Source organism: Homalodisca vitripennis, chromosome 2 (genome assembly GCF_021130785.1).
Source record: "Homalodisca vitripennis isolate AUS2020 chromosome 2, UT_GWSS_2.1, whole genome shotgun sequence".
NCBI classification, from domain to species: Eukaryota; Metazoa; Arthropoda; class Insecta; order Hemiptera; family Cicadellidae; genus Homalodisca; species Homalodisca vitripennis.
In genome coordinates this window covers 130,760,026-130,776,776 of record NC_060208.1, presented here as the reverse complement: position 1 = coordinate 130,776,776, position 16,751 = coordinate 130,760,026, and the positions used below count along the sequence as shown (strand labels likewise).

Below are 16,751 nucleotides of genomic sequence, written 5' to 3'. Positions count from 1 at the left end.
ATATCATGTAGGATTTTCTTCATACGTCACGGTAATATTGCCGTTCCTATTAACATTCCTAACCATTTTACACTCCTTTTACGTCCCTATAATATTCTTTCTTCTTAATTATATAGAATATTATTGTCTGCAACACGTAAAATATAGAGCAGATGAACTCTTACTAACTCCAAATGACTTCTTTTTGTATGCAAAAGAGTTCACCGAAATGAAATATAGTATTACATTTCAAGAAAGGATTTTTCTTATATTGTAAGTTTAGTTGGTTTATCATTGTTAGTTGCAGTGTATTATATTTACAAAATTATAGTAGTAATAATAATAATAGGTAATCAACAATAATACATTAATACTGTTATAAGCCTAATTGTTAGTAATACTTTACAATAGGAATTCAGGCAATAACTTTAAGAGGCGTAAATACCTTGTTAGAACGTGTAACAGATTCAAATCGATAATTTTTACTGTATGTATATTTAGTTTTACAAACTTTGTATATTGACGTTCAAGATCGCTTTAAAATATAACAATAGACTTTTCTTCACAGTGTTAAATTTTCCACACAATATATCAAGATAAATAGCGTAACACATAAACAAAACTTCAGGAGGTGAACTTGTACCAAGGAACCCTATATATAGCATCGTCTTGGTTTATAGACTGTAACCCAAATTTCCATTTTGGGAAACCAATAGCCACTTGGGTCGCCTTCGATGTATGTTCCTTACTCATCATGTGGATTGCTTCCTTCTGAATTGCTTTTTATACTAATCACTACTTTTATTCAATAATTTTGAAGATGGTCAAAGTCATAACTACATATATTTAATGTGTAATTATTTGCCCAGCGCACAACGCACTGTGCTGTTTATAGTCATATACTACATCTAATTTCTTCCTAATAAGCTTGTTTAGCTCGAAACACGCCTTACAAATACATACCATTGAAACTTTTAATGAGTTACCTTTTAGACGCAAAGCCAGTTGAGACATCCAGAAATAATCACTTTATGAATAGCGTACTAGCCTACAAGTCATTAGTATTACGCTTTGAATTGTATACGAAAACCTGGATATTACATTAACTCATATTTCAATACAACTTTTATTGAATTGAGATATATGCTTTGGAAAGGACTAGATGTGTAAGTACACAGGGCTAAAAACTAAGCAATCAGTTGGTCATTCAGTCCAACGTATTTTAACCTGTCTACTTTAGTTCAGTTGCAATAACTAGTGTTTCATTTTTATTAAGTGCATGCTATAGAGATTGTGTGCATGAAGCTGACACACTATTTCAATCTATATCACTATATCAATTTTATGATTCCTGACTTAAGCGTGTCAGAACACTTCGGTATGATTTGCATCTCTGTAATCTAGATTTTTGTTGCATGTCAAAATACCTACCTTAGGAAATGATCTGATTTGCAGATCTCGAACTTAGTGTAACTGAATGTTTACATTACTGAACGTAGGAAAATGTCTGGATGAATCCTGTTTTCTTTAATTTGTTTAGTTTTTAACCAAATAAATTTAATTTCAACACTTAAATTTTAAGAAGTTGTTAAAAACAATAAATGGAATTAGTAATCAATATTAAAGCTATGAAATCTATTTGCCATTATTATAGTATATCCAAAACTGGTAGACTTCCAATAATGTATTGCTATTGTTGGGGGGAGGGGGGGGGCACGAAAAATAAGGGCCTTTTGTATCTCTGGGTCCCCTTCTGACAACAATACTCCTTCTTCTGAATGTACTCGTACATTTCCAGATAGAAACAATACTACCCTCCTTTTGTGTTTTCCTTTCTTTTAATGATACGCTAGTGTTAGATCACTTACCATAATATTAAAATTACAACCATATTGACCTTGTATTCGTGACAAATAAGTTACCCCCAAACGGTACAATAAATCCAAAAAATTAAAATCTTTTCAATCTTGAGTTTTCTAGGGAAATATTAACAACAGCATTCGATCCGCTGTACTTTTATGTTAAAACCGATTACTAGAGATCGAAGTGTGTCACAATGGGGATTAAGAATACTTTTTACCTGATCACCAAACATGAACTTTCCTAATATATAAGGTTATGGATACTAATATGTATATTTATAATTTACGCTGTAGCCACAGAATTTCTAAATTTACTTGGTGATGATCACTTCAAACTGTTTTAATCCACTGATATTGAAGTCCTATTATTAGTGTATTTATAGCATTATACTGACGATTAGGAAATATTTCAAAATTATTTTTACATGCTGTAACATGTTCATATAAGTTGCTATTGAGAGAAACAGAAGAAAAACGCATTGGAATGGGTAATATAATAAACAGGTTATGTCTCACTACATCTTCAGAATTTATATGGACAAAAAGGGGGGAAATCAAATAAAAAGTGGACATTTTATAGTATGTGACCTATAAAAGCATAGCATTGAGTCACCTGAAGGAAGGGCTAGATCAACTCATGTTATGTGCTTTCATGTATGTACTCAGGGGCTGGAATTTTTTGATAGGATTCAATTGCATATTCCCACTTCCATTTGAAAGTACTGTAGTGTGGTGGTACTTATGGTACAACATGAATTGATACAAAGCCCAATTTTGCAAAATATATTACTAAAACATTTATACAGTAGACTATTCCATAATGACTAAAGTAAAAAGTACTTTAGTACTACGACTTGATTTTGATTTCTATTCATCATAGAACGGACTTTTATAATAATTCAGATTAAAACTCTAGGTATAGCAATTTTTTCTATAACTGAACTTTTACAGTACTAGGTTAACCACGGTAGTACATTGTTTCACATATTGGAACCTTTATAACCCGAGTTCTCCCTATTCGTTGATACTCCATGCCCAGTGACACGTATTGTAAGGGAGACGACGTCTCTGGTACAGGTCGAGATATAAAACCTCCCTCCTGCCCTATATTGTATTAGAATATTGTGAATTTACAGCAGTCTGTGTAACACTAACTATTCAGTTGTGGTTCCGTGGTTGTTGTGCTAACTGTGTGGGGATCTATATTCTATATACGATTTAACATAATACGGTGTTACAGTACTTCAGCTGCAACAATGATTTTTCTGCTTTGTATCCTTGGTGGAAGTAAGTTGGTTTTAATGGAAAAGACATTTTTTGTATACTTCCACATAAAATTTATTAAAATACGCTTTCGGCCGGTTAAAGGCATTAAGGGCAGTTTGATCATTGACATTGTTTACAGAAAAAAACATATGTGAAAATAGAATAAACATATGATAAAATAGAAATAGAATTTAAAATTTACTAACTGTAAAGACCAAAAAACTAATAAATTATAAAAGAATTATGTAGAAAAAATATGGTTTGCAATTCATAATTTTGGAATGGATTTCTTTTTTTCTAGATTGAATATACAAAATATCACTGAAATTTACGGAAGGTTGGGAAACTACAATTATCTTTTAAAACTGTCATACACGCACTTTCAATTTTATTTCTTTTAGTCCAGGAAAGATTCTTTAAAACACTATACTAGGACGATTCAAAATTTATATGATGGTTTTTCCTTTATGCATGTTCAACTAATTTAGATTTTTCAATGTTTTCTTTTTTATAATTATATGTTTTTTTTACTCTCATTTCCACAGGTCTTGATGTTTGGCCGATTATACGTCTTGTTGCAACCACAGTCAATTTTATATATCACATTCTTGGTTTCTTGATGTTTGTTTTTCGGTTTTAATTTTGTCAAGTAGCTTCTTATATTATTTTGGGACTTAAAAAAACAGTGCGGATGTTAAATTTTTTTTTATAATTTATCCTACGAATTTTTTCTGATGTTCCTTTTACATAAGGTATAGTTACGGTAGTGAGATATTGTAGGATTGTTCTTTTTGGTAATTTGCTTGCAACTTTTGTTTTAAGCCTTAGCTCGTTCAATAATTGGATGGAGGGTAGTTGTTTTTAATCAAAAGTTCTGTAGTATAATTTTTCTCCTAAAATCTTTTTGTTATCAGTTACCAAAGTATTAATCTTCTGGAAACAAATTTTGTACTAATCCAATTTTTACATGTTGAGGATGATTTGAGTTATAATTAAGGTACTGTCTACTGAAAGTCTTCTTGTAAAATAATGTTGTTTTAATTGTGTTTTCTTTTGTTTTTGTTATCAAAATATCAAGAAATGGAATTTCACTGTTAACTTCATTTTCAATAGTAAATTTTATCGATGGTCTAATTGAATTGATGTGTTTTTAAAAATTCGTCTTGGATGTTAATTTTATTTTCCCATACACAAAAGACATCATCAACATTACCGTAACCAAATTTTGGGTTGTTTTAATATATCTTTTCCATTAAAAATGCAACAATGATATAAGTAACTTTTAATAATCTTCATTTAATAGTTCATTTATCAGTATTAAACTATTATTTTTCCTTACTGTAGCGTTGAATAATGAAATACGCTTTCTGTTATATATGAGATTCAATTATTAAACCTGTTATAAAAATAATGTACTGTACAATATTGTAGTAAAATGTATTGTTTGTAACAAAATCTATTATTAAAGATGGATCCAAAAGGCTGCAGAGTAATACTAGAAAAACTATTGTAACTTCCCATAGGATGTTAAGTATTTACAACCTTAATAACGCTGCAAGCGTCCCTTGATAACAAAAACGTTTCTCAAATTATCTTGATAATCTTATTATTTTGGTTTTACTGTGTTTATAAAAAAATATTTTAGTGAAAATGTTGAATACCGTTTTGCTTCTGATTGTTGTTACACACAAAAGTTATTAGCATTACGTATGCAAACAATAAATATATTTCAATATTGAATAATGATGTTTTCTTTCCGTTGTCAAACATGTATATAAGATATTTACACTGCGAATGTTGGTATTGATAAATATTACTGAAAGGCAATATATTGTACTGAGCTTCAGCGAAGCCTACAACTCGAAACCTTCGAAAACAGTTATTGAGTGAGACCTCGAAAGTTAATATACCTATAGGTTGACTATACTTACCTATAAGTAGGACTTGTAAGTTTGCATGAAGCTTCATTTCTAAATTTAGAATAAAGAATTAGCGACGATAATTTAGCTAATAATACATGTCACACCATGGGATTTGGCTGAAAGCTACTGAATATTTTAACACTTGGCTTTTGGGTAGCCTGTAAACATACTGAGTAGAATCATATTGGGTAACAATACTTGGCATTGCTATTATTAGAGAAAAACATTAGATGTGTTATAAAATCCGTCTTAAATGTTACTTTAGTACACTTTTGCCTTGTAACCTTCCCTATCCCCATGAAACTTTTTTATCTAAACAATACAATGAAATTTATTGTACTATCACTAGTATAAATGAATAAAACGTTTTCCAATATAACTTTTATTTTGTGCAAGGCCTTTCGGAATCAAAGATTCCAACATCAGGCACTTCACAAATTATAAAATGTTTACGTTTTTTTAAATAATAAACATTATAATATATGATATATAACATATGATAAACGATTTGGATTTATGTTTTCTTCTACAATACAGTGAAACCTTACTCAATGAAGAAAAATATGAATATATCATGTGGAAATATATCACGAGAAAGACTTCATCTTTAAAACTGTTAATATTGCATGATACTTCATGTATAGATAGAAATGAATGATCGAACTCGAGGTGCATGTCTAACCATTGAATTCGGCTGAGCGTTATTGAAGCATAAAAACTCAGGAGGCCGACGTTTCTCTTTTTGCCAACAATCCGGCAGAAAAGCCAGATAGATTTAAAAATATCTTATCTGAATGATGCTTGTTCGTTATTGTCCATTTCTGGAAGTGTAAGGGCATGTTTGAGTATCTGAGCGTTCTAATGGGAATTTCCTCTATTGGTGAATAAGTAAAGCAATGTTACAAAAGACAATTACGTATCTTTGTATTATTCTTATAAAAACACAATATAAGTGACCTTGAACTGAACCTCTAAAGAATAACGAACTTTAACATAATCAGTTAGTTCATGGCCGCCTCACAGGTAATCTCAGAACAGGGTAGTCCTCTTACCAAATAAGCGTCTAGACCCAAAGGTTTTCTCGAAAGCACTAACTGTGGTGTTACGAGTCAAACAAGGGTCTAATGATTCTTTACCATCAGATAATAATTTTCGTTGTGCAAATAGTTATTAAATGCCTTCCTAAATGACGCGTTATTTAGCGTCCTGTACTTTCAAACTTTATCCAAGTATATAAAAAAATGATTTTGACCTGCTGCAAGAGAGCTGATTATCATTTTACGTTTCCATATTGTTAATAAAATATAATTTAAATTTTAATTGGAGTAATTACATTAATAAAGTAAACCCGATGTCATGAAACCAAACAGGTAGCAATGTTAACGCTAACAAGTCGAAATGCACTGAGCCTCATATAATTTTGCCCACTACCCATTACTTGTGGATGAATTATTACTCTGGTTATCTGGAGGTATCCCTAGTTTACAGCTAATTAAGCCGACCGAACTTGTCCACTTCATTGCAGATGAAAATGTAATGGTCTTCAGTACATATTACTACTTAAAGATTATGTATCCTCCGATTTAACTTCTGTATTTTTTTAATTTAAAAAAGGATACTAAAATAGAATATTGAAATTCTCGGCTAACTCTAGAGGCACAGTTTAAGATGTGGAATCAAACTTACAGTTGCATTGAGAGTGTGGAACATCGCTCGTTTAATACTGAACTGAAACTCTTCAGCGGTGGGCATAATTTGATTTAATATGAAAACATAGTACTATTTTACTAATTTATTTCTCAATTTTTATTCTAAAAATTGTTTGATATTAGGTCAAAAGACATCTAAATACAATTTGTAAGGATACTATGATCACAATCAAACAATATAATATAATCAACTGATTAGAGCGGCTAAAAGTAAATCATCAGCTGATTACTTTGATTCACATATCAGCGGTGTTATCACATAACGAAACTTGGTATTGTTTCGTATATCCCTATTCCGTAATATAATCCGAATTTCTTAAAAATGTTATCGTTGGATTTGTAAATGACGTGTTTAAGTTAATATAATTTAATTTTTGTTATAATATATCGTTTGTAGGACATTTAAGTACAAAGCTTTTAAGAAGCCACCATTTTGAAAATAAAGCCTGTGACAGCTTGTCTCTGTAATTAAACCTTTTGTATACAAAGTACATATTCAATTTCAATTTAATACAACAAGCCGTTCTCAAATTAAACATTTGAATGTGAAAAATACAAATTAGTTAATGTTTGGATACTTATTATATTTTAGAAAAATTGAATATTTTATGGCTTTTCTTCGGCTCAGAAATAATTAGAGGATTGGTACAGTGTTTTGGGAATCATTTTTAGTAAATGCTATTCATTATCATGCAGATCCAGTTTGTATTTTATATATTTTTAGTTATTGATCAGCGGTAATAATTAGTGACTGTTTAGAAGTACAAAACTTCTTGTGTAGCTTTCTCGTACTACAAGTTTCTTTGTAGACAAAGTGCAAATAATACTTTATTTGTACTTTGAGATCATACTTCATCTCTATTTCTATATGTTAATAGTAGCTATGAATGAAATTAACACATATGTCATATTTTATTAATGTTTTCACCGATAATTATTTGTTCAATTCGTAATTGCTTAATGCTATAATGGCGTTACTAGTGGAGGCAATATGTTGTTCTTCATTGTTCGAAGACTTCATAATGAGAAAAATGAAAAATACAATATTTTAGAGTTTTCTACAGTATTACATTCAACTGTGTCGCAGTTGACTGCAACATGAATGGATCCCAAATTGAAAAGCTGTAAAAGAGTTAAGTGTTGACACACTGTTTTATGAACTGCAGTAATAAAACAAGGTTTGTTTACGAATTAATGTATGTTATTTGATATTTGAGCTTTGCAAATGAAATTGTTTCGCTATGCGTAGTTTTTTATGATTCGGGTATTATTAACAATGTAATTTGATAAATAAATAAATTGAATTACCCGGGTCATTCGCTATCAGTATTTACGTTATAACACATTAAAACATCTTTTTTGACCTAAAATACCTAATACGCAGATTTTTATAACGTTATTATAAATATATAATTTATTCAAAATTATCACGAAATAAGATGAAATAATTTTCTAAACTTAAATCCTCATACTGTTTTTACTACGTAATATCAGAGCATATCCCATAAATCAGTGGTATGTAAAACACAAAATAACTTTTTAATATTAATACATAATGAACGTAATACATGTAATAGTTCTGTAACTAAAATATAATCCTTTTAATATTTTTGTATCGTTATAGTATATCGATACATTCCACCAGATCCTTCTTATTGTTCGTTTATAAATTAAGTATTAAATAGTTCTTATTTATTCTTCTAGAGGATTTAAAACATTATTACATAGTTTTATTTTGAAGGCGTAGGCGTTTCATACTTAATAACTGTTCACTTTCATAGCAAAAAACTTATGTTTACGTGTTCATAACAGTTCCCTAAAGCTGCAAGTCCTGCCTTGAAAGATTTACAAGTACTCCTCTGGTAAAACTTATCCCGCATAGTTTTCATACTTAAGTTGGTTAAAAATAATGGATAAATTCTACATATATGATAGTTCCAGGAAATTAATGTCGTTATTAAGAAACGAAACTCATTCCTTTCTTGCGGAAGTCACACCATTTACGAAGTCCATCGTAATGAACCACATATGAAGGGCCTCTAAAAGCTAGATATAGATTAACGTAATAATTTATTTAATTAAGCTATTGATAAATTATAGTATTATAATAGTACAACATTAAAAATATTTGTGAAATAATTTGACAAGATATTCATGAAACTGTCAAGTAGATCCAAGTTGGGCAGAAACTATGCCAAGATTGCAACAGTTAAACGGTTTGGTATATTTGGGGGCGCAGCAGCTACACAAACTTCTGAAATCAAACTTGGATAGTGTCTTTACATGGCTATAATTACTTATTCATAAGATAATTGATCGTTATTGTTGTAAAAAATCTGATGATTCATAATGGGATTTGGCTCATGTATATTAAGCGTATATGTGAGAGGCATACATTTAGTTATACAACTATTTAGGATCAGGTTCATTTAAATTAGTTTAAGCTAGCAACATAGTATCATAATATTTATTACATGCCATAAATATGACTCTTTATTCAATATACAGTTTATGCCTCATTAACCACAGGAATGTGTCCGGGATGATAGTCACCACCTACTCATTTATCACTTTATACGGATAGCAAGGTTAGAAAGTGATTTGGTTTGTTAAAATAATAGTTCAGTCGACTCTTTATAAAATAATTATGAGTCGAACAAAAATTAAATCTTGAGTAGAACGTGGTTAAATAATTAAAAAATTAAGACGAAATTTGATAAACTTACTCAAACATATATCTAGTAAAAGATTTTTTACTGGATAAATATTTGTAGCTTGTACCAAAATATAGTATTATGACATACATATAAGTCTAAATCGTTCAACAGTTACTTCAGGCAAGCCCGTGAAGGTCTTAAGTCCTTATGCATCTCGTTTTTTTTCTGTAAAACTTAAAGTAAATAGTCTTTTGTATGGAAACTGTATAAAGTTAGATGATTTTATAAGATATTTGTACAAACACAAAGTTTTTATTTATATTAGTGTTCAGATTTATACTAACTCCGTGTAAATCAAAGAGCCTGGCAAATTAACCTTAGATATGTTTGTTTTATACTTCAAGCCTTAAAGAATTTAATATTATTTTATGATGCAGTATCTGATCCCACTCACTTCAGATGACATGAGCAATGATGAGTCAAAAATGCCATTATTTGACTTACAGTGTAAAGGATATGATAGGAGGAGAGAATTCCAATTATCCTTCACAAGTTTTATCAGCTATTGATAAAACTGAAGGATATATACTTTCTAAGTTGTATGTTTTTTCATATCTTATAATCCTGTAACAACCGTGAATATCTTTTGTGTTTTTATTCATTGTCTTCTTTTGTGACTAAAAAACTATGCAATGTTCATTATTTGTATAATAAAACTGTTTTAACACTTTAACTTTGAAAGTACGAACACGGTTGTTTAAACCATAACATATAACGTAGAGGTGTCTAATGAAAACTGTTCCAGGTTTGTGGGTCAAGGATTCTAAGGAGACGAAAGTGGTTTCATGTGAAAGTAGGGATTTTATATTTATTATGAACTGTTATACGTGAAATAAATATACACTAGGTTATAAGAAGCTAGTACAAAATATGTCTACAAATAATGAAATAGCAAAATTTTAAAATCCTTTAAAAGGGTACATTTCTGTTGTACGTAAATGATAAAAATCTAAAAAAGAAATGAGAGATTCTCATTTAGGGGCACTTCCCTAATAGAAGAAATATCGAGCTAACCTCCGTCAATAAATGCTTTAAGTTCTAGGTTCATGTCGGTTCATTAGAAACTTCGACTCAATCTCACTACAGTTCACTACTAAACCTGTAGTCCACTGTACAGCAGTAAGCATTTACTATAGACGAATTATTTATTATTTGTAAATAAAGCTTATACTTGATATTTACCAAGATACTCATACAAAATATATGTGCTTTATTTTTATAGATAAGTAGACATATGAATATGTGTCACGTAAGCTATGGCTAAAATGAGCTAACATTAATAATATTAAAGAATTAAATGTTTTAAATTTTACTACTATAGTCATATATTATTTTTATACTTTGTGAAATACTACGTTCTATACAACTATTTGTAAAAGAAATGTTTGCTTGTAATAACCAATGAAACAATACTAACAAAAGCGTCTATGTAATGAAATAAATCTCATGGATATAGATAGCTACATTCAACAATCTAAAATATAACAATGCGCTGATTAAATTATGCCATAGAAACCTCTATAACTTTACCTGTATGTGTAAACACTCAGTTAGTTGCTTCATTACCACTATTGGTTTACTGGTAATACGTCTGTACTGAATGCTCGCTTTGAAATACTCAGTAACATCGTGTTCTGTTGTATTTGCTTTCACTTTATTTTGTTTGCTAACACGAATCTGTCGGTTTACTCAAGAAATTTGGATAAGAACTGTTTTGATTTTTTCCCTTTATAGTAAGGAAAACCACTTCCTCTCAAAACTGTTGTTTTGGTGATTATTAATTTATGTTTAAAAAGCAGTTAAAACTTTGGCTTAAATTTTAGGGTTTGATAAAATTTTATGAAACTAGGCTGATAAGTCTAATTAAGAAATCTTTTCAAAACATATTCTCATGTTTTCCTTTTCATGAGAAAGTTTTTAAATTGTTTACAATAAACGAAATAGATAATTTGACCTATGTTTACGAAATGTTATAATTAATTCTAATATTACTATTCAAATATTATGCACGGTTTTAAAATACAAAAATAAAGGGCGTTTCTGGTACTCGTTTTAATTAGGTAAAATTGGATTTCTATTTTGGTGATATCTCTGGTTGACATCACAACAGAATAACGTTTGTATGTTAACATGTACTGGATGATTTTCGTTTTGAGTAGGCCTATCTGGTATTTATTTTTAACAAAATCTACCTTAATCAAAAGTAGTAGGTCAGATATATTAAGTGGTAAAAAAGGAGAACATTTTAATTTTGTAAATATTTTTTCTACAATGTGCCGTGAAAAAATGTTAAGGATCACCAAAAACTAGTGAAGTTTCTATTTGAACTTTAGAATTTGAATATTTGAATTAGAAATATAATATTTTTTATTCAGAATTATAGGGAAATCCAACTAGCAAATTTACTGTCAGTCATTTAGATTACAAATATTAAAGCAATCCACAACTTCAAAACATTAAATCAGTTAACATTAAAAGAAGCAGTAAAATTGATATATGCTACGACTAAGATCAAGATCAATAACGCAAAGCATAAGTCGGCTTTCTTTTATACGTTGGGCAACCTATACATCATCGTTCTGTGCCATTTTTCCTGATGACGGGTAGAGCTGCAAGAGGAAGTACCCATATTGACTTTTACCCAGTTTTCGTTGTGTCTGGTTAATGCGGATGTGTTGTTTAGCGCGCTTATTCTGTGCGGTGTCATGTTGGCGTCTAGTTACCCTGGACCCTTAAATACAGAGTGTTCACAAAAGGGTGACAAAAACCTTTTTGGCAGTTATTATTTCAAGCAAAAGTCTCCTATACAGGTAAACATAGCTTGAGGTATGTGCCTTTTACCCGCTAGCTGCCATTTTTAAATGTTGTCAAAAAATATGTCTAAGTTGAATTTATTAAAATGTGCACATAGGTATCAATAACAATCAAAAAAATAAATGGAAATGCGATTTCCTTTAATATTAACAAAATTGCGCCTATTAAAAGTTTTGAAAGTCAAATAAAAAATCTGTTCATATATAAAAGATAAAAGTTACCAGCTATTTTCTTAATTTTTATACCCATTCCAACGGTACCTTATTCAACGAAATCCGTCAAAGCATAAGCGAGTACGACCACTTTAAACGTACGCTTGCACAACCAGAGCAAGAAGCATGTCACAGGTGAGAGGCGTCAGCTGTTTGTTGATGAATTGAATTTCCGTTTAGTTTGAACAAGTGGTCTCACATGTACTGGACATTTTATACTTGCCCAATTTATATATAATCACGCAATTTGATTAGTGTATGTTATAGCTGAGAATCAATCCACCATTAACATTACTGATGTATGGGTATATACTTTCACAGTTTGTGTTTCTCGCTTTAAGTATTCTGTTTTAATATAAAGGAATATTAATAAAGGAATTATTAATATTTAGGAATATTAGAAATATCACAATATACAGACGAATTCTAGATATTGATTATTTTAATTACAGTAAACAATGCGAATTATAGATTGTTGGTGGATTAATGAATCCCAGGTGATTACAACCGTACAATGTTGGTTTTGTACTAACAATGGGCAATGAGGTTATTGTAATATCTGATTGAATAATATTACAGAAACCAAACATCTGTACTTGGATACTTCAATAAGTGGTTTTAATTAGCTCTATTGGTCTTGCTTTAACGAGCTCCATTTCATATTCGTTTCTAAACACAAGCGAACTTTGTATTGCGTTCCATTTGCTTACAAATAACTTTGCCAGCTAACACACAATTGCTTACTCAGGTATATTTAATAGAAATAGCGTTTCACAAGTGTTAATATTTACTAGTGTAGTGATATATTTTGCTTTTATATTCAAACATTATAAAATAGTTCATGTTTAGTTAGCATTGAGTTATGTTATACGCCAGTCTTATACAATGAGTATTAAAAAACCCGCCAGTACGTTTGAACAAAATAAATGATGGGCAGACAAAGAGAGGAACGGACCATTTGACACCAAGTTTATCCTCTTCCTTCGAGCAAGAGGCATTTATTTGCCAAGCTGCAGCTCTACTTGACTAATTCTATCAATAGTTATCGTGCACATGTACGGACAACGATATAACTATAAAAGCTCTCCAGGATTTCTTTTTTATACAGGAAGCATTGTTTTATTTCAGACAACATTATCATAACTCATCAGTAGAAAACATCATAATAATCAGGGACTAAAACTGACTGAAGACTCAATATAAATTTTACTATTAATACGTGAAATTTTATTTTTGTTACATCAGTGTTACAAGGTTTTAAAGAATACTAAGGGATTATCGTTGTTAATATTATCCTTAGTATTTAAGGCTTAAAAGGGCCTTTTTACATGGTATCATTGTCTGACAATCTTATTGTCACAATGGGGGAAAACGGCTGTTTGAGATAAAAATACATTCGTCCTAAGATGCACTTATTTTAAGATAAATATTAGTTTATTAGAAGTGATATAACACCTCAACATTTCCGAAATAAAAGTAAACCTTATTTTTAACATAGACTACAGGAAATTCCCATAGTTGAGAGATGAGAATTATAGTTTATAACATTGTGGTAAACGTTACTTCAGGTTACAGTATGAGTATATAAATCATATATAGAAGGAATATCTTGAAATAATGCCCGACCATTCCTTTTGAAACCAGTTTATAGCTTAAAAATAAATATTTAGGCTAAACATTTATTTTACGCGTATGAAAAGTATTATATGTACTTACGATTGATTGATTAAAATTAGTTTATCTTATTCTCTATTTTTGTAATCCGATTCGAAACAAGTAGATAACAAACCCACCAAATATTAGGCCTTTTTATATTGCACGTTATATTAATATAGTCTTGCGACATTTAATAACGAAGAAACTTTATTTACTCCGTAAAATATTGTTAAATGTTATTTTTTAGAAATGTTAATTTTTATTTTTATTGTATTTTTATTTTAGAGCAATAACAAATTAATAACTGCTAACAGGTCAGTTATTATTTTAGGTATGTTGTAAAGTACATTTTATAAAACAATTAAAACATTGAACTGCAACTATGATAATCTTGAACTCATATGTATTTATGAATTCCAAGATTGTAGCAAGCAACAATATCGTTAATATAAAGTGGCAGTAGGGAGTAAATAGTGATGACAACACTATTCAATACTGATACAACTATTTATTCAAAATAACTAAGTAGATTACAATATAACTACTTTGATGAAATCAGTCTAGCTAGAATAGTTATATCTATAATAGTTTTTACATTTATCTGAAATTCTATAAATGTATGATTATGACCAATAACTAATTAAAGTAGAAGGCTATCAATTTGAAAATATCCTTAAAAGACCTATTTAAGTAATATGGTTGATTTATCGGACTAGTCTTTCAAAATAATTTGAAAAGTGTGTAGAAATGTGTCAGATAAAATAAAATAATTTAAATGTTATATGATCATCCACTAATTAATGAAGAAAAACGGCCATGACCGTTTCTTTCTTCACAAATTAAATGTTCTAACATAGTATAGCATTAGTGGATACAGGGGAAATGGATCAAATTACAATCCTAATTTATTAAGATTTATATTAATATTAGATCAAACGCGGCAGAACGAGATTCATTTAATACTACGTATTAATAAATATAAAGTACTTTTAATTATATTTTGGTTGGGTTTGATTACTAAATATTAATTTTTACATTATATTGGAGTTTCTACCCTCTGGTGATATTGCTAATTGAATAATATTTCACAAAATTTAGTTATAAAAAAATTCCTCTAATACCTAAATTTAAAAACTGTATACACATTATAAGGCAGAACTTCAGTTGCCAGATTAGCCAGTTAGGCAATCCTTCTGGCATATCTTGGTTCTATTTGTTCTTTTGTACGATAACTCTTAATAGAAAATTCCTAGAAACTTAAACCTGGGTGTGAAGGTTCCTTTTGATCAAAGAAGAATCCTATTAATTATGGAATAAAAAGTTCAAAGAGCATACCATCCGTCACCCTCTCTGTACATGAACTCGTGATATAAATGGTCTATGTACTTTAAAATACAGGAAATCAACATCTGTTCTCTTACTCAAAGGAAGAACTGTATTGATTTAAGGGACATATCCTAAATATGGTTCAGCTGTCTGTCTGTTGTCTTTGCGGTAACTATTGCATTACGTTATAACGAGTCCTTCGATACTTCGTTGTATCGGTTTACTTATTCGTTTATTAAATGGTATCGGTCTGTGGAAAGCGTGATTATCATCCCCACACGTAAGTGTTGGACGTTAAAAAGGATTCTCTTAAAAGCAGCATATTGATAGTAAATAGGCCTACGTATATATTTGTGACAGCTTGTTTCAATTGAAGTATGTAACGCTTTTAGCGAGCGGGCAAATTTTGGCCGAACGCTGTCGTGCCTTATAGACTTTGTATTTGATACTTTTAATTTGTAAATGTTTATGTACAAGCCATATATTATTTGAAACATCTAATTGATTAAAAATATTAATCCGTTTTAATTTACATTCAAATTTAGAGTTCCCAAATGTGTTGAAAATAGCATGCATAACTTATTAATGTTTTATTGGGTAAAAAAATCTAATTTAATTTTGACTAAGTTTAGAAAAAATGAGAAATGTACGGTTGATATTATTTTCTATAATATTAAGTATAAGAACCATATTAATTTTTTCAGCTGACTTCTCAGTTTCAATAAACTAAATATTTCATGTATGAAAAATAATATTTTTTCCGTAAAGTTTTAAATTTTTTTGTATAAGGGCTGCTAAAGGAAGATGTCACAAACGACCTGACCGCTGCCCCAATTTACTTGTAGCTTTTGCTTTTGTGGGAGTTTAAAAAAATTCGTGTTTGAACAGAATGGATTTTCTTATATCTGTAAAATATTAGTTTATCATTGATTATTTTAAATATAATTTTAATATATTCCATATTGCTAATGAGTATTAGTGATTTCTACAATACATATGTATTTTTAATTATTTTACATATACATCTTTATTAGGTTATACTAAAATGTTTTTAGTAATAATCTCTATTTATTCAATAACTAACTTCTCATTTACGTGTGTAAGCAATTTAAATTAGTACAGAATAAAAAGAAAATATTTCAATATTAAATTATTTGAAATCAATTCATATTGTGTTCATAAAACGCAAAAGGTAATGCACAAGAGAGCGAACAATTGTGGTTTTAATTCGGGCAAATTGGAATTCTATTGTGGTGATATCACTAATTAGTGTGGTTATAATTCAGAG

The 16,751-nt window shown here is 29.7% G+C and overlaps 1 protein-coding gene across 1 annotated transcript in view; it reads right to left on the bottom strand.

Moving 5' to 3' along the window:
* The window catches only part of LOC124355807 (Down syndrome cell adhesion molecule-like protein Dscam2), a 487,821-nt gene that overhangs the window by 277,614 nt on the left and 193,456 nt on the right, over nucleotides 1–16,751 (bottom strand). The window lies entirely within an intron of this gene.